At 38.7% G+C, this 23,523-nt stretch overlaps 1 protein-coding gene across 5 annotated transcripts in view; it reads left to right on the forward strand.

Moving 5' to 3' along the window:
• Window positions 1–23,523, forward strand: part of LOC134206060 (uncharacterized) — a 672,178-nt gene that overhangs the window by 420,425 nt on the left and 228,230 nt on the right. The window lies entirely within an intron of this gene.

Raw genomic sequence — 23,523 nt, forward strand, 5'->3', positions numbered from 1 at the left:
TAGAGATGTCGTAAAATCCCGATTAATCGATTAGTAACTAATCGATTACTCTCGATTCCTGTCGATTATTGAATCGATTGATCGTTGGATAATAATCCATTCAAAATTAATCGATTATTACAACGATGAATCGATTAATCGAAGTAATCAATTAATTTGCGACATCCTTATGATGTCGTAAAATCCTGATTAATCGATTAGTAACAAATCGATTACTCTCGATCTCTCTCGATTATTGAATCGATTAATCGTTAGGTAATGATCGATTCAAAATTAATCGATTATTTCAACGATTAATCGATTAATCGAAGTAATCGATTAATTTACGACATCTCTAGCCACAACGGGTTAAAAATGGATTTAATATTGGCCCTGACGGAAGCGCGAAAATAAAATGGGAGCTGGGTGATGCTTTTTTATTTCACCCCATTATTGGACTGCTGAAATTTGGCAAATAGACATATGCGCCATTATTTTATCCTAATTACTTCTTACTATTTACTTCTTTTTTTGTATTTCTAACTTCTAACCTCCAACGATGTTAAGAATAATAAAATACTGTAATCAAATCAGTAGGGGTATATAATACGTTTCCGGTTCTCCTAAAATTTGAACCAGAACTACGTTGCAAATGATGTCTGTCCGACTAACCAGACTACGAAGATTGATTCGAAGCAAACACCAACACTCCCCGCACGTTTAATTTGCAAACCATTGTACAATGAAGCATTCCGAGCGAGTTATTTGTACAATCAAGCGAAGTGGACGTCGGTTCCACACAAATTCCACTTCTGTCCGATGCCCCGACCGATGTCCGCTGGAACAACCCACCCAAATCCCGACTGTGCACACTTTGCGTTGCTGGTTCGGTTCGTTGTTGTTGTCTCGTTGATATGATTTATTGCGGCATTGCTCCAAAGTGTGGTGCACGTGGTTCACGCCTTTTCATTGTTTCGGCGGCGGGGCGGCAACGTAGTGGAAGGAAACTTATAAAATTTTGCCTCAACTAACAGTTTCTGATTGTTCATGTGATAGTTTCCCGGTGGCATAAGTTGTTCATGGGCGATCAAATGCAGCCTGATTTATCGTTTCATATGCTCTTATTTGAAAGTTTCTCGCTTGAAATGTTTTCCAAAATTTGGCTTTGAAATCTGATACAGAAATTGCCTCTTGGGTGGCGTAAACTTTTTGGGGCTTGCGATTTTATGAAGGTATTAGCGCGAAACTTCTACGCCAATAGTACGAACAATTTACACTTGCTGAACCTGAGCAGATAATGTGGTAACAAGACTGAATGTTTTTGAAATGTTTTCTACAGAGAAATCGGCTGATTCATGAAGACGCTGTTTCCCGTAGCTATCCTACAATCCGAAATTTATTATTGTAGAATATGATTTGCAGGTAACTATCTTTTTCGTTGCGACTTAAAATAAGCGGGTACAATATTTTCTCAGATATAAATCGAAAATACTCTAGTTCTAATAAAATTTTTATGATGGAATGCAATTAGGATATCGGCAGGTATTCTTGGCTGGCTAATGCGCTTTGGTACATCCTTTTGGTAGCATATTTTAAGTCTTTGCCTGTGCCGGAAATGGGACCCTGCCGGAAAGACCTTCCGTAATATTCCTGCTCAATTTTTCAGGACCTCAAGTAAAATAATAAGTGCGTAAGATCCTGAACCACTAAAAATATTATCATTTTTTCGTTTTCTCTTCTTTTCAGGTATGTATGAAGCAATAGTAAGCCATGCTCACTGCAAATTGTAAGTAAATTGAAATGTGTTTATTTTTCTCATATTTATTCTCCCTCTACTTTGACCCTTTCCAGCATGAGCTGGAAACAAATCGTACACACACGATTAAAAACATATTCTATTGCAAACATATTCTATATCTCTATCATCATTATCACATAATGATTCAATTGTCATCGGATTGATTTAGTTTCATCACCAATTTTCGAACACTATTCTAGTTTGAACCTGTAGCAAAATAGAACAAACTCACTGGTTTCCACAACAGTTTTATTTATGTTAACTTTTTTTTTTTTTTTCAAATAAATAAGATAATTATGTTGCTGTGAAGAAAGACGCCTTGATATGCTGGAAGTTCGGACAGGTTCCAGTGCCAGTTTTACTAACCTTTAATGACTGGGAAGCTAACGATTATCCATTTATTACTGATAGTAATTGAGGCCATTGCATCCACAGCATCTAGGCCATATGATGCTATAAAAGTGTTTTTTTTCAAATGAACGATGTTCTATATCTCGATATCTCTCCCTATGTCGATGCATTCCTCAGACCCTTCAATCTACGAAATGGTTGTACTTGCGGTTGGAATATGGTGAGCGATAATTGCAGTATTTACGGAGAGCAGCTGAACGCTGTCGTTTCAGTGCATGTAGGCGTGAATTCGACCATGGAGGTTTCTGCGGGAGTCGTCTGGTTGGAACAGTGTGGAGAAATGCATCTTCCAGCGCAATACTAAAGAAATCCACTGCATCATTGATACTGTTAGTAGATTCAATAAATTGCCAATCAATTACCGCAAGCGCGTCATTCAGTGCATCATAATCGGCCCGTCGAAAGTCAAGAGAGTAACATTCAGATGGCGACGAATGACGAATCGGATCAGGTAGAGTAAAAGACACTTCGAGAGCAGGGTGGTCGGCATCTAAACTGATCAGTGGTTCGACTGGTAGGTAAATGCGTGTGCTCGGTAATGCGGGATCATTCGCCAGGACTAGATCTAGCAATCGTCCGTTTCGGTTCGGAATGGAATTCACTTGAGTGAAACCATTAAAGTTAAATCCATCCAACAGAGTACAGCATGCCACCGGCATATGCGAAAGCAGTGGATCTATCACAGGTATGTCGTTGTCGGTGAAGCGCCATTGTAATCCGGCTTGGTTGTAATCGCCAAATAGGAGCGCCGGAGAGTGTGGGCCTAAACTAGAAGAAATTGAGGCTAACGAATCCACATGCTCACGGATAATAGAGCAGTCATTTTTCCGGTCAGGAGGAAGGTAAACTGCGCCTACGGAGAGAGTGTCTAGTGGAAGCTGCACGACAATCCAAAGTTGCTCTAATAAACTAGAGATGGGCGACACGCTCAGGTAGCTGGTTAGCCTAATAGAAACTGCAATTAGGACACCACCGCCACGCAGTTTGTAGCTATTTAACGTTGATCGGTCAGTTCTAAACACGTTGTACATTGATCCGAAAAGTTGCGAAGAATGGATCCTGTCATCCAACCACGTTTCCGTCAAAACAATCAAATCATATTCAGCCTCCGAAACTGCCAGGAAGAACGGGTCAATTTTGGTCCTCAATCCACGACCATTCTGGTAATAAATTCGCAACCCATTTGATCGACGATCCTGAGAGCTGCAAATTAGTTAGGGTATATTTATGAAGAAGTTCGGTGATGTGCTTTCTACTTTCCTGGCGTTCCCAATGGAGTTCTGCAGATTCGACTCAAACATCCGATACCATCATATATCATGCTTGACAACAACCTCTGTCTGGTGACCTACATGAATCAGCCTAAGACTTGTAGATGGTGTTCTGGTGCTGCGCACACGGAAGAAATAAACTACCCAATAGTGAGTTTAATTCACCCAACCTCGAACATCCGTACGGGAAGCCTAAATTGAGTAAGTACACTGAGAAACCAAACTATCCAGAATTAGGTCTTGTTCACTCAAGGTGACAGCTAAGTGCAACCACTCAAAATTGAGTTTTTCGAGAAGTACTGAATTCTAAGTAGTTTCAGAAGACCTATTTTTGAGTGAAAATTACTGTATTAGGAAGGTTTGGATGAAAAATACCCAGGATTGAGTAACGATTTTTCACGAAAATTCTTCAAAATTAGTTTTTGTCTTCATTAAATAGTGCTTATGAATGAATGGTGCGAATAAATTATAATTTTATTTTCTTTGATTCATACATTTTCAATCCTACTTTACTGCCGTTGCAAGTATAATTGTCCCATATTGATATAAAATTCATATCAATATGGGACAGTTACTTGCGGTGGCATTCTATTAGAATAATAAATATTTTCGAACAACCGGCACCGACGTATCATATTGCAGTCCCGCTCGCTGCTGTTTCTGTTGGATGAATGATGTCCGTTGCTGATGGTGGCATAGTTGGGACGATGTTCTATTGATCACGTATGGACGACAACCCCACAGGATCCGAACTTGAAGATGGCTGGATCTGAAATATATTTCAGTTTTGAATAATGTGCTTTTTAACAAATCGGAATCGGCATCAATGCTTACCTTGTATTAATTAACAATAATCCGATGATCCAGAATATTCAGCTTTAGCGAGATTCATTGTCGGTAGATTTCACGGAAAGCTCCTTCTCTGGTGTTCTCACCCAAATTCGTTGTGATGAAGGTTTACTGAAAATATAATATATACTCATAGAAATTGAATGTTAGTTAATCGATATTAATTACTTACCCGTAAAATCGGTCAGATTTTCCGAGGTTTTCCCACCTATTTTCTTTAACAATAAACTTTTCCGGAATCACTGAAAAACGCTTCTATAACTGAAGTATTTTTTTCAGCCAAAATGAAGTAAAAGGCCAACTCTGGCTTGGGTATTTTCATAGATTCAAAACTACTCAGAAGGGAGTTGTTAGAAATAACCTTGAAACGAGGTTTTAAATACCCATCAATGTAAACATAAAAATATCCAAAAGGGATGTGTTCGCAAAATACTTGATTTTGAGCACTTTTAAACTCGATTTTGGATAGTTTGGTTTCTCAGTGTAGGGTCGAAGTAGTTTGCTTTTACTCCCATGTTAAAAAAGTACCCAACGGAAAATTTATTTACCCAAATGTAAGTAATAAATAACTCAAAAGTAAGTTTAAAAATACTCAATTTTGGGTACCTTTTTTCTTCCGTGCAGTGGCCCAGGGGGAGAAGGCAGAGCACTGGAGCCCTACCCCGACATGTGCGACATCTGGATTTGGTTCTAAAACGTAAACAACAGTGTTAAATCTGTACCACCTTTTTGTTATGGGGAGGAAATTTTTATGCACACTTTTGTTTTCGATATTTATCAAAATCAAACACTCAATAATGCAGCAATAAAACGATGTTGTATCTGTATGCTTGAGATACCTGCTTGATTAAAGGGACTCGAAAAAGAATTTATTTGCAGTAACTAACCGAATATAAATATTTTCGCATTAGCGATTGCGCCCTAACAGTGGTTCTAAGCTTCGGTGCAGAGTACACGAACTTTGTTCGCCAGTGGCAGGCATACGGGACCCTTGCACAGTGATTCCACTCCACATACAAAAGTTGGCAAAAACCTCTAACAGGTTCCTAAATGATCTTTTTTGATTTATCTACATAACTTTGGGTCTAATAAACTTTGCTGGATCATTTGTTAGGTCCTGACATGTTTTTAGGAGTGGAGAAAAGAGGGAGGATACGTACACCTGTGTTTCGAATACTAACAGCAGAGGGTGATTTTCTCACAAAATGGTCAACTTTGGCAAGCTGTTACTTTGTTCCCCGATGACCGATTTAGCTAAATTTCATTAGTGAACTACAAATATGTTGAAATTGTTATATACTACGTTTGAATATTTTCGACCCACTAGTCAAAAAATTACACTCTAGTTTAAATTGTTCAAATTACCAGCAGTTTTCATATGAAAATTATTAAAAGCTTTTAGTGGAATATCTGCACTTTTCAGGAGACGAGCTTCAACTATACCATTTCATTCCACCACTTGTTTGTAACTTTTCAGATACGTATTTTGACCTCAACAGTAAGGCCGTTTTCAGTGTCTCGTACTAACTCGTCTTATGGCAGTTAGCAGTTTTTGTTTTTGATATGCTGACCAATTCAAATGACTCATTCCACAATTATTATTACTATTTGCACTTAGTGACACTACATGAAAGTTGATAACATTCCAATCAATTGTTTTCCAGATATTTCCAAAACAATACTTCTATTATTTTGATTGATTTGATTTTTTAGTGGTTCAAAATATTTCATGTTTAGTTTAGTTTAGTTTAGCTATTAGGTATACTGTCGTTATACGCATATAGCCAACATGAGACAGCCAACATGAGACAAATATGCATATGACCACAATATAGATAAAGGGTATAAAGCATAAAATAATGATTTTTAGAATTAGATAACTTATGGATGTTTATTATGTATTATGTACGTTATGTATGTATGTTTATTATGTACGCCAAAGTTGTACTTAAAAAAAAGAGTTCCCTTAAATTTTTCTAATTACTGACCCACCAGATTGATTTTTTTATAAATAAGGATTAGGATTAGAATAAGGATTTTACAAACGAATACCTTAAGAAATTTCTAATGGAATATCCGAAGAAATTTCTAAAAGAATTCTTAGAGGAGTTCTCAAGGGATTGCTCAGATGAGTTTTCAAAGGAATATCTAAAGAAAATGGATTTTCCAAAGATTTTCCTAAAACAATATCCAAGATTTTTTCCAGGCATTTCAAGATTTTTGTTCAAGATTTTCTAGATATTCTTTTGAAAATTCAAAGAAGGAATTATAAGAAATTCACAGATTCTTTTAGGATTTTCTTCAGAAATACTTTTAGAAAATCCTTCGGAATTCCTTCAGGAATACCTACGGAAATTTAATTAAAAATACTTTCAGAATTTGATTAGAAGAAATCCTACCAAATTTTCTTTAGAAATACTGCTGGAATTGCTCTAGCAAAAGTTTCTCTTCCAAAAGTTTCTCAAGGAAGCCTTTCGGAAAATCTGAGAAGAAATTCCTTGAATTTCCTCAAAATTTCCCGGAAGCAACTTCATCAAGGAAGTCTTTCGAAAGTTCTTTTCTGGCCATTCGTTCGGATTTCTTTAGCACGTTTTCCAAAAAGTCTTTTAGACCTTCGGAGCGAGCTTCGGAGATTCCTTCTGGATAATCTTTTGATCATGCATTCGGGAATCTCTTCAGAAAATCATTAGGAAACTCTTCCAGAAAGCTTTCTGGTATTTCATGAGGAAATTCCTTCGGAAGTTTCTTCGGAAATTTCATGCAAAATTCCGGCTGGAAAGGCTGTGGGATTTCTGTCAGTAACTTCTCCGAAAGTTTCTTTAGGATTTCCTATCTCATTTTATTAATTTTCCGGAAGAATTTTTGAACTAAATTTTCCGGAGTAATTTCTGCAGATATTTCGGAAGAAATTAAAACTTTAGGCCAAAAAAAATCTAAAATATCGCGATTGCAGACCTTCCAACATCGTATGTCATCGGATATTCTCAAGTATTCCTTGGGTATTTTTATTACCCTTCCTTCAAAATTTTTGATCCAGGTGATATTTTATGAATTTACCTAAAAGTTCGTTCTTTAAATCCTCCAGCCATTTTTTCGTAAAAAATACCCAGGAATTGATTCGGTTAGTCATCCAGCATACCTTCAAAAATTCCTTCAGAAATTCTATCATAAGTTTTTCTAAGTAATTCATCGGAAATTCGTCCAGTGACTCATTACAAAATTCCTCAAAGAATTTCTTCGAAAATCTTTCGCAAGAAACTCTAGTAATACCCTCAGAAATTCCTTTGAAAATACCACCAAGAATTTTCTTTTAGAAGGTCTTTTAGCAATACTTTTAGAAATTCCTCCAGGTCTTCTTCTTATTGGCATTACATCCCTCACTGAATCATTGTTGCCTCGCAGCTTAATGTTCATCGAGTACTTCTAAAGTTATGCAATGAGCAGTACACCATCAAATGTACAAAATGCTTTACTGTACATGCTGCCTCTGCATCAAATTGTATAATTAGAACCTGAAAAGATTGCTTTAAGGAACAGAAGATCCAGAAACCTCTTAGGGGGTGACCTTAAGGGTCATCTTAGCATTCTAAAAAACTTAAGTATAAACTTCCTAGTACTAAACAATGAAGACTGAATGGAGAAAAAGAACAATTTCAATCGACTATTCAAAATAATGAATGGTGGACCGAAACTTTGCTCAGAATCAATTACGTTTTATACTGACTGTTCAGAACTGAACAATCAAGTGGGAGCAGGAGTTACTGTTCCTGAGATAGACATATCGATTCCCATGGGAAGTTGGCCATCCCAATTCCCAGCGGAAGTTCACGCAATTCTAGAGTGTTCTGTAATATGTTTGCGTAGAAATTACAGACACTCACATATATGCATAATGCCTGACAGCCAAGCAGTTTTGAATGCTCTAAAGTCGGCAACATGTACTTCAAAACAAGTTTGGGAATGCATTCAATTCCTCCAAAAACTGTCTTGTCGCAACCAAGTCAATCTATATTGGATTCCAGGACACTGTGGAATAGATGGTAAAGAAAAAGCCGATATGCTGGTGAGACTCGGATCATCAAGTCGGTTTACAGGATCGGAACTTTTTGCAGCTTGCCAACTTCTTCTCTTAGTATGGACCTGAAGGTATGGGAATCTATGAAAATAAATACCAATTTTAGGAACACAACCAATGCCAGGCAATCGAAACGCTTTATCACTCAAAATGTTTCCATGACTCGCAACACTTTAGAATTATTTAAAAGAGATCTAAGCACTTTACGGATCTCATTATAGGTCATTATCCGAGCCGATGTCATTTGAAACTTATAGGGAAACTTCAAAATGATCTATATCGCTTCTGTGACATAGAAAAAGAAGATTCGGAGCATCTGTTATGTCGTTGTTTGGCAATTTTTTGATCAAGCTGAAAGTTCTTCACCAAAGGGCTTATAGAACCACTTGAGGTCGGTAGAACAAATCCCAATTCGGTGGTGCATTTCATTCGAAAAGCTGAGCCGTGTTGGGGAGAAGATGTTAGTCAAACAATGGCACTCACCTCCAATAGCGATACGCCATAATGACATAGCTAGAAAAAAGGGGAATACATTACCCCCATTCCAAACACTGCGCGGAAAGTGGATAATGTGCTGTCCCTGCCTTCCAGGTTTTATTTCGATACCTATAAATCTCGATATGTTCCTCCTTTGTTGGACGAATGAACGAATATACATGAGGTGTCGGACCTTTTGTCCGAATGTCTTTTGGCCGAATGATTGAAAAACATATCTTAGATTGTGAGTAAAGACAAATGAGTAATGGAAAGTATGTAGTGAGAATTACATAAAGTGTAAAGCGAGAAGTGAGGAATGAGACATTTTCACATCTCATAATTGGAAGTGAGAAGTGAAGTGACAAGTGAGAAGTGAGAAGTGAGAAGTGAGAAGTGAAAAAAAAAGTGAAGAGTGAGAAGTGCGAAGTGAGGTGGGAAAAAGAAGAATTGAAAATTGTGATATTTTTGCTTATTATTCTTCTTCCTTATTCCTTCTACCTCTTTCACTGTTTCTTATTCATTCTTCCTTCCTTCTTCTCCTTTTTCCTCCTTCCTTTTTTTCTTTCTCCATCTTTCTTTTTTTCTTTTTCCAACTTCTTTTTTTTTTTTCTTTTTTTTTCATCTCCCTTCTTCCTTTATCCTTATTCTTTTTTCTTTCTTCCTTCTTTTTTTCCCTCCTTTTTTCCTTCCCTCTTTTTCATTTTCCTACCGCTTCCTTGTTCTTTACTTCCATCATATACTTCCTTCATCTTTTTCTTATTTCCTCTAGCTTATTTCTTCTTCCTCTACCCTTCTTCAATTTTCCTTCCTTCACCTTCTTTTCCTTCTTACATATTTTTCCTTATTTCTTAATCTTTTTACTTCTCCCTTCTGCCATTATCTTACTTCCTTCTTCCTCTTTCTTCTATCTTCTTCCTATTTCTTCTATCTTCTTAGTTCTTCCTTCTTCATTCTCCCACCTTTCTTCTTTCTCACCACTTGCGTCTCACTTTCCATATCTCTTTCTCCATTACTTACTTCAAACAAATCATTTATCACTTCTCATTACTCATTTTTCTCAACTCTGTACTCACATCATGACTTCTAAGTTCTCATGTTCACTATTCACTTCTCGCTTCACTTAATAAAGAAACTAATTTCAACTATTCGGTCAAACGGTGTTCGGCAAAGTTACCCTTTGGGCATTCCTTGGAAAGCCAAAATAGCACCACCAAGTTTTATATAAACATTTTCAGAAATAATTGAAGTTATAAACAAATAATCGTAATTTCATTTAAGAATGTAACATTCTGTTTCACATCTTTTCAGTGCATTACATTGATATTAATGTGGACCACTTGCATTCAACCCTTAAGGGCGCAAAGCGTTTTTTTAGACATTGTCGAAAATATTTTAACTTAAATAACCAGTAAATTCATTCACATCACAGAAGGCTCGGCAAGCTCTCTTTTATTAGGCGACAGAAACATAATAGCCTCAATTTTGTTGAGATGCACATTACCTGCCCAAACAAATTGATGAATGTACTTCTTTCAGTCGATAAGCTTACTCTTGATGGTTTTGGTGGATGACAATACTATTTTTGTGACCGTGCGACCGACGACCGACGGACTGGAGGTCAAAACTAGCCGAAACCTTTGTGAAAAAATAATGATAATTATGAGAATTTCTAAATTTCGGGTAAATCTTTTATTGGTGTGAGTAGTGACTAAAACAAGGTTTTTAGAGAAAAATCTAGAGAGTTTTGAGAGATTCGCCTGTTCTCCGGGCCCTCATTCCTTAGAAAACCTTTGGTTTATACTTGCTCGTTGGTGTTATAAAAAGGTAAACGATTCGAAAACATAAATATGATAAAATTTCGTTTTCGTTTTCGTATTTTGAGCCGAACACTTTTGAAAAAATATTCTGTCGAAAAAACCAATTTTTGAAGTTATTCTAGAGAATGACTCGAACTGTCATTTCAAAATACATTATTATGTATTTTTAAGATGTTTATGCTAAAATATTACCAAATATTGATGGAATACTAAAGTAGGGCAATTTTTATTTCGCACCTTTTTTTCGTGATTTCTTTATCGTTAGTGTAAATGGTCAACATTAGTATCAATAATTTTTTTTTATTTCGATAAGTGTACTCATCACAATTGAAGGTCAAGGTAATAGGGTTTTAATATACCCCATTGCACCAGGGTAAGTGGAAAAACTACTCCTTAAAAGTCGAAACCACTTTTACAAATTTCAAGGGATTGATTGAAATAATGCATAGTAGGGTGGTTCAAAAAATCGATTTTGCTCCACAACGCCCATTCCATTGTGACTCATGTTCTGGATGACCTCCGAAAATTTTAGCTGATTTGGGTAAAAACTTATCACAAGAGCATAATCGATTCTTTCAACTTTGCGCGGATAGTATCCATATAGCCAAATTTACTATATCATGAGAAAATCAATAAAATTTTTCAGCATCAAATTGGTTTCCCCACGAGTCACAGATCAATTATATTCGAGAGCGACCTGATTCCTGAATATAATACCTGCTGTTCCTGTTTGAGTGATAAAACGGCCTACTTTTCCATACCAATGAAATGGGTGCTTTAATGACCATTATGCAACTCAAATGAGTTGCATAAAATCCATTATGCAACTCATTTGGGGGCTATAATGAAAATGCAACATCAGAACAGTAGTTACATGACTACATTTTGCTGCATAAGCTTGGGTATGTGTTCAAATAGTGTATTCTCTGCGTCGCGTTATAAATGCATTATTTTGATAAACATGACATCAATTTTTTTCCAAGGACAATTCATTTATCGCTTCGCTGTTTGTCGAGCTATGCAAATTGGGAAGATTAAATAGAACCCAATTGTTCTATAGAAATATGATTTATTGGCAAGAATGATCTTATGAAGTAAATTAGACTGTATAAATTTGGTACAGGTTTATCATATTAAAGCCCATTTTTCGTTATTGAAAAAATAGCGTGTGTAACACGTTGCAAAACTCGATTTTTTCAGCACTCGTAGTATTTATAGTAGTATATAGTACAACTCGTAGTATAAACATACAACTCGTGCTGAAAAAATCATCTTTTTGCAACTAGTTGCACAAACTAATATTTTTAACACGTTTTATAGAATAAATGCTTATTTGTATATTCCTATGAAAAACTTATTCAGGCACATCACGCAGAACCTGTTTACATTCACCTTATTGAAGTATTGGTGGCCGAGCCTTACTTGTTGTTCACATTCTAATAAAAGTGATTGTATCGAAATTGGTTTAACAAAACTGCTCGAAAACAGGCTATTTTTCACTACATACCTTTTAGTGCACCCACACATACACAAATACACATTTACAAATACGGGTATGTGCCAAAAACACACGATCAGACCGATTCAACTATTCGAGCTGAGTCGAATTGTATTTGACTTGGATACCACAACACTTCTAACGGAAAAAAGGTTCTGGTGTCAAATGAGAACCTTTCAGTAAAACTTAGTTATAGAAACGGCTAAACATCGAATCCAATGACCGGGCGCAGATTTGCGCAAGTCGTCAATGTGATATCCTAAAACTAGGCAAAAAATGCTACAAAATGATATAGTGAACGACCATTTTAGCCCTTTCCTTCCTAGTTAAAAATCAAATTGAATTTTATTATTAATTTCCATACATTTTCTATGGGACAAGAAAAAACACATCAAAACAGCTCAATTTAGAAAGATCCTGGTAATCTCATTTTTCATCCAAAATTTTTGAAATTTTTTGTACTGATTCTCGAAGTATTATAGAAGTCGGAAAATATGAAATAATTGTGATACCAGAAAAATTTTTTTTTTTGGGTTTTTGCCATCGCGAAATCACTGTGCCTTGGGGCCGCCTATACGAATAAGTTTTTTTTCCAACTTGTGTATAACAGCCCGGTGGCATCCCTATCTCACACAAGAGGTTTGTTTTGCAGCCAACATTGTGCGACCGTATCCCACTTACAGTTCTGTATCCTAATGAGAATCAAATGTAATGTTTGTAAACAAAACCCATATTATCATGAATTTTACACTGAGATGTTGGCTGCAAAAACATGGCGTCGTGCCACCCACCTGGTGTACACGGAACCGCGAAACAACTCACTTTACGGTTCCTTTCACTCAACTCCGCCCTTGCGTGGAAGAGGCCAAAAATAAGTAAAATGCGAAAAAATCCGGTGAGTACTTTGCCTTTACTCCCGTGTTGAATTTTCACCCACTATGAAAATTCACCAACTCAAATTTATGTTATTTTCACTCACTCGAGACTATGGTGAAAACAACTCAAATTTGGCTTCTTCCACGGATCAGCATACGTTGGGTCGATGCAGCTCTCTTTGTTTATAATATCATTTATGAGAGGGAGTGAGAAAACTACCTAATATTGAGTTAAAAATTTGAACTTCGTACTCAAAGTTGAGTTCTTTAAACTTTTTTTTAAGGTTCTTTATTTTTTCTGTGTAGTGCGAAAGTTTTGTTTTCATGGCTTGTTATGATTCGAAGAGGTTTTTGCCTCTCTTCTATCGTTGTTCGTTATCTATTGAGAGCGATTTCTGCAATCCCTGCACATTTTCTATTTTATAAAAAAAATACCACGGGGGTGATGAAATCCGGATATTACTATGCTATACAAAATGGTTGGTCTAAAGATTTGTCTGTAAATTTATAATTTGTTCTTAAGACAATGTTTTGATTTTCTAGTTATAAGTGGACATAGACATTTGATACATTTCTTACATTTGGCTGTAATGTCCTCAATTTGTTTTTTATAAGTTAAGTTTTGATCTAGCATAAATCCTTGATGTTAGGTCCAATCAATAGGAAGTGATAGTCAGTCACAGTGACAATATGTCTGCCAGAAGGTTTCATATGTGCGAAAGTTATAAGCTGAGTTTTGGAAGCATTTGGGGAAATTCTCCACTTCCGCAAGTAAGTGGAAAAATATCCAAACTTTTTTGCAATCTATTGCAAATTACGTGAAGTCTTCGTCCTTTGGTGACAAGAGCCGTCCCAAAATCATCTACTGTACAATAAATCCTTTATGTCCAATACTGTCAAATGCTCATGCTTTATCAGGTCGAATTAAATTCGTAACTCTCAATAGCTCATGCGTGGTTGAATCCCTAGCAGCACAATCCAGACCGATTTGGTTGCAGCAACCCAAATGTGACCTAATTTGGTTGTATATGGGTCACAGAAACTCTAGTGCAACATGTGTGCTGCACTAAATTGCTCATCAGCAAAAATTGAATTCATTGACATAATACATCATAAGAATCAACATGATTAAAAAACAGTTTGCTATTGAGGAAAGCATACTGATTTGGTGATAACTAGAAATCTAGATTTTTGTCCGGTTTTAAACCTGAAATACCTTTGGCGTTTTCGAAGATAGGTCAGCCAATGGCTGCAAGTCTCTCTAATAAAGGTATTAAAAAAAAACTTTGGCGATTTCCATGTTGTTGTTTTATGACATTTTAACTCTCACACCGGATGGTCGGTACAACAATGTCCTGTTAGACACAGTTATACTTGTTCTGATTCACAGCACGAACACTTAAGCTCTAAGCTAGACTTATTACAAATTGCCCTGAATCCAACGTAGAAAACAATCAGCTTGGTACGTGAACTTGCTTCCTACCAGTCATATAAAAAGGTAAAAGTTCATTCTTTCCTTCATTAAATCTTTTACTCATTTTTTGGGATGGTTTTTTCAAAAATGAGAAAATAAGTAGGATTTTCATTAGGTCATGCTCATCGTGTACTGCATTTTTTAAGGACTTATTGATAGGATTTAAATGAGAATGTCTTGAAAGATAAATTGCATCCGTTCCAGGATAAAACTTTCAAATAAGTTCTTGATAACCGTATTTAACTAATTGTAACTATCAAAACTGTGCAAGTGCTTTAAATTCTGCACACCTCGCTACAAGTTTCAAACAGCACCAATCACGTACCAAATTACATAAATTCGTAGCAACAATGTTAACCTCTACAATATCTTATTTAGAGTTGAACATCAATGAATCATCATCATTGGAGTGGCATATGACGCATATTAATCATTAGTTTCCAATAAATCTCTGTATAACAAAAAATGTTTGAAATATGAGACGATTTTCAATCAAGTCGGTGGCATATTAAACGACACATTTTTGTCATACCTAATATTTTTTTTTTCGGAGGAATATTTCAAGAAAAAATATTGGTTTTTGCTCATCTATATACATAAAAATGAATTTCTGTCCGTCTAAAGCTATTATAGATCTACTAAACCGATCGGAGTGATAATTTGTATGCAGAGGTTTTTGGGGCCAGTGAAGGTTCTTAAGATGGTTCGAGACCTCTCCCCCTTTGGAAAGGGAGGGTCCCATACAAATGAAGCATAGATTTCTGCATAACTCGAGAACTAATCAGAGAATATATCAATTTTAGACGAAACGAAGTTTGTCGGGTCTGCTAGTTTATAATATTTATGATCACATTTTATATTTTGTAGAGTATTCATGTATTCATTGATGCATAGAACACTTTTTCATCGGTATGGATATGTTTTTCTATGGTACATTTTAATTTTTCTATGTGATGATGATGATACTACCATCTATTGTAGCAAGGCACCTGCCAGTAGCACTGGTCATATCTGATAAACGATTTGGTCATGCTTACATTACTATTTGTATTTCATTAAACTGCTGTATGAAGGGCCAAAAATGGGATGGGTGGTTCCATAAGCAGAGACACTTATGCGCATCCAGGGGATGAATAGAGAATCTTCTTCCAGAAGAAAGTTCGTACATACAATAATATAATCTAGCCCTTGTTTCCCAGATTGACCCAAATAATGGGGAGAAGATCCCGTCATGATTCCACGAAATGTTAACAAAAGGAACTTGGCAATTCCACTCTTCCTGTCCAAATTGCTTCTTCAATCGGGTGCCCTGATGGTTCTTTTATATTTAATCAAGTAGTTTTAAAGTAGATTATTTATGGAATTCTCTCACCAATTTCCGTACGTGAAAAACACAATCCTTTCATCGTTTGTCCTGGTTGGTTCAGATGTTTTCTTCATTAGTATGCTTGGGGAACATATTCCGGTTTTAAGCCAATTTTTTTGGAGGACATACAAATCGATCGTTTGAACGATAGACTTGATCCCTACTGCCCATGATTTCATAGTTGACGTAACAACCAGCACCATCGATGTTGGGAAAACGCATTTTTATCAATTTTACCCGAATCATCATATCAATCAACAAAATACATGAACTAATCTGTGTAAATGGACAATATTAGTAGTTATTTAAAAGCAGCGGGGAATTAATTATTATTCCTTTCATTGAAGTGGTCAAAATATGCATACGACAGTTTATGCGATCAAACAAACGTTTTGTGAAATGTTTGTTCCCACAACATGGCGTAAAAACCAGGCTACTACGTGTGGTTATATAGCGCTAAAGAATAATTTTAGTTAGAGTAAAATCAGCAGTGATTCAAATTTTCTGGGCTGTCAGTTTGAATATGAATCTGAATCATGCACTTTCCCAGCAGTGGCTCAAGATTCATTTTTTATAACAGTCGAGATTCAAAAGCTTAAAACTGTTATACTGCTCAGTTTTATTTTCTGCAGATTTGAACCACGAATGAATCACGAGATTCAAATATTTTTCAATTGTTTTGGTGTATGAATGCGTCATTTTATGTACGGATCAATCCACTTTGCATTTACCGCACCTTCCTCAGTAGCAACATAATCATTTCATTTAATGGGAAACAAAAACAAACATGAATAGAACACTGCTGTGGAAGCCTGTGAGTTTGTTCTATTTTGGCTCATATTCAAACTAGAATAAGCCATTTTACGAGACAGATTCGAGCAGCTGATCGAAATTTTGAGTGAACGGCTCGGTCTTTGTTTTGGTAAATTTGCATGCAAACCATCATCAATTCGTCATCATCATCATCATTTCATTCCATTTTCGCAAATGTTCCTTGTAAAATGTAAATATTAGTGTTAGGTCTCCTGTCATTTGAGCTTTTATAAAATGGCTTATAGTATTCGAAAATTTGCAACCAAACTGAATCACTACTGATTTCACTCTTAGTTCCAACGATTTATTGATTGAAGAAGGGAAATCTTTTGAAAAGTTCGAGTTTCCGGGAAAGGTTTTTCGGATAGCTCTTTCCGTGAAAATTAAAATTATGTGGTAAAGATAAAACTATGTGTGGAAGAGTTCGTGTAGCAGAGAATTTAATCAGTACCGTACAGGGATTTTTGATCTATTACAGCATTAGAATGGTTCTGTAACAAGTGTGCAAGTAGTTACCGTTTTCATGTATTGGCCAAAGCCCTCGTTCCAACCAAATTTTAAGCAAAAATGGTTCCAATCCCTATTTTAAAATACCCGAGTAGACGAGGATTAGAAGTAAATCAATCGTGATTAGATTGCAAAATGAGATATGGGCCTGATTCATATGTAGGATATAAAAGCACAAAATATCAGACGACAATATCCAAATTTGCTCTGAAATATCATGAGGTTATCAGTTAATGGTATTTGGAAGAAGTGATTAATATCTCGAGCTATTAGTTTGTTTTTATCCATAACACATCTTGATATTTAAATAACACTTCGGTGCATTTTTTTGTTGATATTTTTTTTAAATTATACCGTGGATTTCACAAGAAATGCTTGCTTTATCAGGATTATTATTATTTATTCAGACTAAGGCCGAAGTGGCCTGTGCGGTATATAAGAGTCTTCTCCATTCGGCTCGGTCCATGGCTACACGTCGCCAACCACGCAGTCTACGGAGGGTCCGCAAGTCATCTTCCACCTGATCGATCCACCTTGCCCGCTGCGCACCTCGCCTTCTTGTGCCCGTCGGATCGTTGTCGAGAACCATTTTCACCGGGTTACTGTCCGACATTCTGGCTAGGTGCCCGGCCCATCGCAGTCGTCCGATTTTCGCGGTGTGAACGATGGATGGTTCTCCCAACAGCTGATGCAACTCGTGGTTCATTCGCCTCCTCCACGTACCGTCCGCCATCTGCAACCCACCATAGATGGTACGCAACACTTTCCTTTCGAAAACTCCCAGTGCGCGTTGGTCCTCCACGAGCATCGTCCAGGTCTCGTGTCCGTAGAGGACTACCGGACTAATTAGCGTTTTGTAGATTGTCAGTTTGGTACGGCGGCGAACTCTATTCGATCGGAGCGTCTTGCGGAGTCCAAAGTACGTACGATTTCCAGCCACTATGCGTCTCCGAATTTCTCTGCTGGTGTCATTTTCGGCAGTCACCAGTGAGCCCAAGTACACAAATTCTTCTACCACCTCGATTTCGTCACCACCGATGCAAACTCGTGGTGGGTGGCTCACATTGTCTTCTCTTGAACCTCTGCCTATCATGTACTTCGTCTTCGACGTGTTGATGACTAGTCCGATCCGCTTAGCTTCCCTCTTCAGTCTGATGTAGGCTTCCTCCATCTTCTCAAAGTTACGTGCCATAATATTTATGTCGTCGGCGAAACCAAATAGCTGGATGGACTTATTGAAAATTGTACCACTCGTGTTAATCCCTGCTCTTCGTATTACCCCTTCCAAAGCGATGTTTAATAGCAGACATGAAAGACCATCACCTTGCCGTAACCCTCTGCGGGTTTCGAAGGGACTCGAGAATGCCCCTGAAACTCGAACTACGCACATCACCCGATCCATCGTCGCATTGATCAACCGTGTCAGTTTATCCGGAAATCCGTGTTCGTGCATTAGCTGCCATAGCTGGTCCCGATCGTTTGTATCATATGCGACTTTGAAGTCGATGAATAGATTATGTGTGGGCACGTTGTAATCGTGGCATTTCTGCAGTACTTGGCGAATGGCGAACACCTGGTCCGTGGTGGAGCGTTCGCCCATAAACCCGCCTGGTACTGCCCCACGAACTCCCTTGCAGTTGGTGCTAGTCGACGGCATAAAATTTGGGAGAGTACCTTGTAGGCGGCGTTCAGCAATGTGATTGCGCGGTAGTTGCTACAATCCAGCTTATCGCCCTTTTTGTAGATGGGACACACGACACCTTCCATCCACTCATGCGGCAAAACTTCCTCCTCCCGAATGTTGGTAATAACCCAGTGCAGCGCTCCAGCCAGTGCCTCACCACCGTGTTTAAATAGCTCTCCTGGTAGTTGGACAACCCCAGGGGCTTTGTTGTTCTTCAGCCGGCCAATCTCCTCCTGGAATTCCTGGAGATCAGGAGCCGGTAGAATTATGTCCTGCGCGCGTTCTCCCAGGTCCATCACCATACCGCCATCTTCGTCTGCCACATCGCCATTCAGGTGTTCTTCGTAGTGCTGCCGCCACCTTTGGATCACCTCACGCTCGTTCGTAAGAAGGTTCCCGTTTATGTCCTTACACATATCAGGCTGTGGCACGTGGCCCTTACGTGAACGGTTCAACTTCTCATAGAACTTTCGTGTGTTATTAGCGCGGTACAGTTGCTCCGTTTCTTCACGGTCTCGGTCTTCCTGCTGGCGCTTTTTCCTCCGGAAAATCGAGTTTTGTCTGTTCCGCGCCCATTTACATATATCGTGCCTCGTTCGCCCTCGTGCGGTGTTGCAGCAATCTCGCCCATGCTGCATTCTTCTCTTTCTCTAACTGCTCACATTCACCGTCATACCAGTCGTTTCTCTGATCCGGGAGCACCGTTCCTAGTGCAGCGGTTGAGGTGCTTCCAATGGCGATCAAATATCTCTCCAGCCATCTTCAAGAGACGCTGCGCCTAGCTACTCTTCCGTTGGAAGTGCCACTTCCAGCTGCTGCGCGTATTCTTGGGCTAGTCTACCGTCTTGTAGCCGCCCAATGTTAAGCCGCGGCGTCCGACTTCGACGCGTGTTGTACACCGTCGAGAGTTTTGAGCGCAGGCATACTGCAACGAGGTAGTGGTCGGATTCAATATTCGCACTGCGGTAAGTGCGGACATTCGTGATGTCGGAGAAGAATTTACCGTCGATTAGAACGTGATCGATTTGGTTTTCCGTTTCTTGGTTAGGTGATCTCCTTGTGGCCTTGTGGATATTTTTGCGGGGAAAGAAGGTGCTTCGGACTACCATTCCGCGGGAGGCTGCGAAGTTTATGCATCGTTGGCCGTTGTCATTCGATACGGTGTGCAGACTATCCGGTCCGATGACCGGTCTATACATTTCCTCCCTTCCTACCTGTGCGTTCATGTCACCGATGACGATTTTAACGTCCTGCAGTGGGCATCCATCGTATGTCTGCTCCAGCTGTGCGTAGAACGCTTCTTTCTCGTCGTCGGGTCTCCCTTCGTGTGGGCAGTGCACGTTGATGATGCTATAGTTGAAGAAACGGCCTTTAATCCTCAGCTTGCACATCCTTGCGTTGATTGGCTGCCACCCAATCACGCGTTGGCGCATCTTACCCAGCACTATGAAGCCGGTTCCCAGCTCGTTGGTGGTGCCACAGCTTTGGTAGAAGGTAGCCGCTCGATGCCCGCTTTTCCACACTTTCTGTCCTGTCCAGCAAATCTCCTGCAGCACCACGACGTCGAAGTTGCGGGGATGAAATTCATCGTAGATGATCCTGTCGCAACCTGCGAAACCTAGCGACTTGCAATTCCATGTTCCAAGCTTCCAATCGTGATCCTGTATTCGTCGCCTAGGTCTTTGCCGATTATATCGAGTCGCATTATCTCTTATATTGTTCGTAATGATTGGTTTTCTAGGCGGCTTATTGGGCCTGCGCAAACCTCCTGTCTCGTCGGAGGGCCGTCGTGTCAGGGCTGTTTAGTGTCCCACCTAACACCAGGACTTGGGCTTGTGCGCTTTGAGCGGCACACGGTCGCTTTGGTGGGGCCTACTTGCGGATACATGCAGCTTTTTATAGAGGTTTAACAGGGCCCACTGTCAAACCCCACCACATCCTAGGCAAGCCCCACAACTCGCAGATGGCCTGGGGAGGGATCGTCAAGCCCTTGGACATAGTCCCTGCTGCCCGCGAACTGCTTTAGCAGGAACTTGCAGATTAACTTTTGATTATAAAATCAGTTACGCCCAAATCATAAAGTAGTCCTGAAATACGAAAGAGTAAAACGAACACCTATGTTGTGCTTAATTAGTGGATTGTGCATGTCGAAAAAATATGAGACAGGTTTTTGCTCCATATTCCAGCAGGTAATGGAGGTACGTCAACTTATGCGATCAAATGACCATTTTTCCAAAAACAATTATCACCATAACTCGAATGTTTCCGAACAAAACTTGAATATTTTTTCATGGAACATATGTATAACCGTACGAAGAATCCATATCCACAAAAAAGTGTGTTTTGGTAATTTTGGCTTATACGTCAACTATGTGATCATGGGCAGCCTAGAAAGATGAGATAAAAGGCGAAGGCAAACAGTATAAAACAAGAATTTTAATTTAAAATCCAATTTGTGTCTTGATTTCGTCCGTTATAGATCAGATTTTTTTTTTGGTAAATTTTAATTCTCTATGTATGCAAAAACTCTTTGCTGCGATGCGACCGATGAGTCGTGTTAATCCCTTTTCCATGGTTGGCGACATAAAGTCCAACCAACTATGAGCTGCTATTCGGCTTCTTGATTCGCTAGACCTTCGAGCTGTTAATATGACAATTATCGTAAAGCTACGTAGTCCTACCTCACTTTTGCGTACAACCCGATTGAGCGTCTTTGAGTTTTTGAACTGCTGACAATTCAGAAAAAAAAAACTTTCGATGACGAGTGACGTCATTTCTACTATCACTCTACATGTTGTTGTAATAACATAATTTTCGGGAATAATAAAGTACCGATATGATTTTCTATGAACACAAGGCCAATAAACTCCTTGTTGCCATCTCATCGCATGGTTTTTTGGCTTCCTATCAACAAACACCTGCTCAATCATCTCAACAAGTGGCTCGACGCTGTTTCCTACAGAAAGGGCACATATCTATCAGAATCAGATGTGGAAATTGGATGTTCTACGAAACCATTTGCGGCACTGCCTATCGCCGCCGTCGATTCTGTGTGGGTGCCACTAAGGCCGAGCGCGTGTCAAAAAGATTGATGACTTCGATGATGGATTGCGTCGTCAATACGCGGCGGCACAGCGCGGCGCCACCATGGCCAAAACGGTACAGAAAAAAAATCTCGTCCGACCTTGATTGAAATGTTTATAATCCATAATACCATTTTCCCGGCCTGCGCCGCCGGGATCGTCCGAACAGGGAATGGGCTTTTTTCTTCGCTCATTTCCGGTGCTGTCCGACGAACCATGAAGCCTAACTCGGCGTACGGTTCGGTCGACGTGTCAAAAGAACCTCATTTTCTTACTTGGTCGTTTGAAATCAAGTCGTTGGTTGCGGAAAATTGAATAAAATTAGCGAATATGGAAATTCGGACAAACTTAGTCAGGGTAATCACATTGGACCACCGTCGTTGGTGGCTCTGCTAACTGTCACTCTTTTTGGGTGCGATACTTTCGCAAAAGTTATCCAACGACAAGTTGCACCCAAACTGGGGTTTCTGATGGTTCTCAATTTCCCTCGTCACCAAAAGAACCCAAAAGTGAATAAACGCAATTAGGGGACGCACTGTGGAGCACAGAGGACACAAATGTAGCTACGTACTCAATTCGAAAGTTTACGCGAACAGATATTAGGCAAGGCGACGCAGTGGTTAGGAAAGGGAAAGTGAACTTTAACTGCCGTTTCGAGAGCAGTTACGTTACGCAGTTGAATCGTTGAATCCTCTGACTGTTGGCTCTACATTTCTTATTCTTTCTTCTCATCATTTGTTTGAAACGATCGACAAGAGACTTCTAGCTGCTGCGGAAGTTGGGAAAATTTGCTGTTGCGGTCCAATTATTTGCAAGTGAGTTAATTTATGGATACATATAAAGCTGCTCCTGGAGAATGAGGTAGAAGAAAAAGTGTAGAATAAATATTCAAGAAAGACCTAAAACGCATTCGTAATCTCGTTTACATGTAGAATCGTTTACACAAAATTTGTACTGAAATGTGTATAAACAAATTATGATTTCTATCAACATATTCCAGAGCATTTCGTTTAGTTCTACAAAATAAATAAGAGTTGAAACATTTATTTTCATGTAAGAATGTATTTTTTGATGTATGAAGTGTTCTTCATCTGAGTTTTGAAGAGCTATTAATCGATAGGAATAGGCAAAACTTTCATGTGGTGCACAGAGCACTTCGGCCTTATCCAGTTATTAAATAAATGAATAAATAAATAAATACAGATTCATTGCAATTGATTTTTTTACACGGTGTTCCCCAATAAATTATGCTAATTTGTATATCAATCGGATTTGCGTCCAAAATAACCAAACTGATTCAACAACTGTGTCAGAAGCAAAACCAAACCGATTCAACCAGTGAAATTTATTTCATCAATATTTCCACTCGTCAGAACATAGAAGTTGTTCCAATTCCACGAACCGGAACCGCAAATACCCGGATTATCGTCACCACAGTTTGGCGTCCATCAGCTTACGCATTAGTGATGAAACGTCGGCCACTGCCCGCACAATCCCGTCAACCCACTCTTCGAAATGATTCTTAATGGCAAAACTTTGTCAGTTT

The sequence above is a fragment of the Armigeres subalbatus genome, chromosome 1, assembly GCF_024139115.2.
Source record: "Armigeres subalbatus isolate Guangzhou_Male chromosome 1, GZ_Asu_2, whole genome shotgun sequence".
Lineage (NCBI taxonomy): Eukaryota > Metazoa > Arthropoda > Insecta > Diptera > Culicidae > Armigeres > Armigeres subalbatus.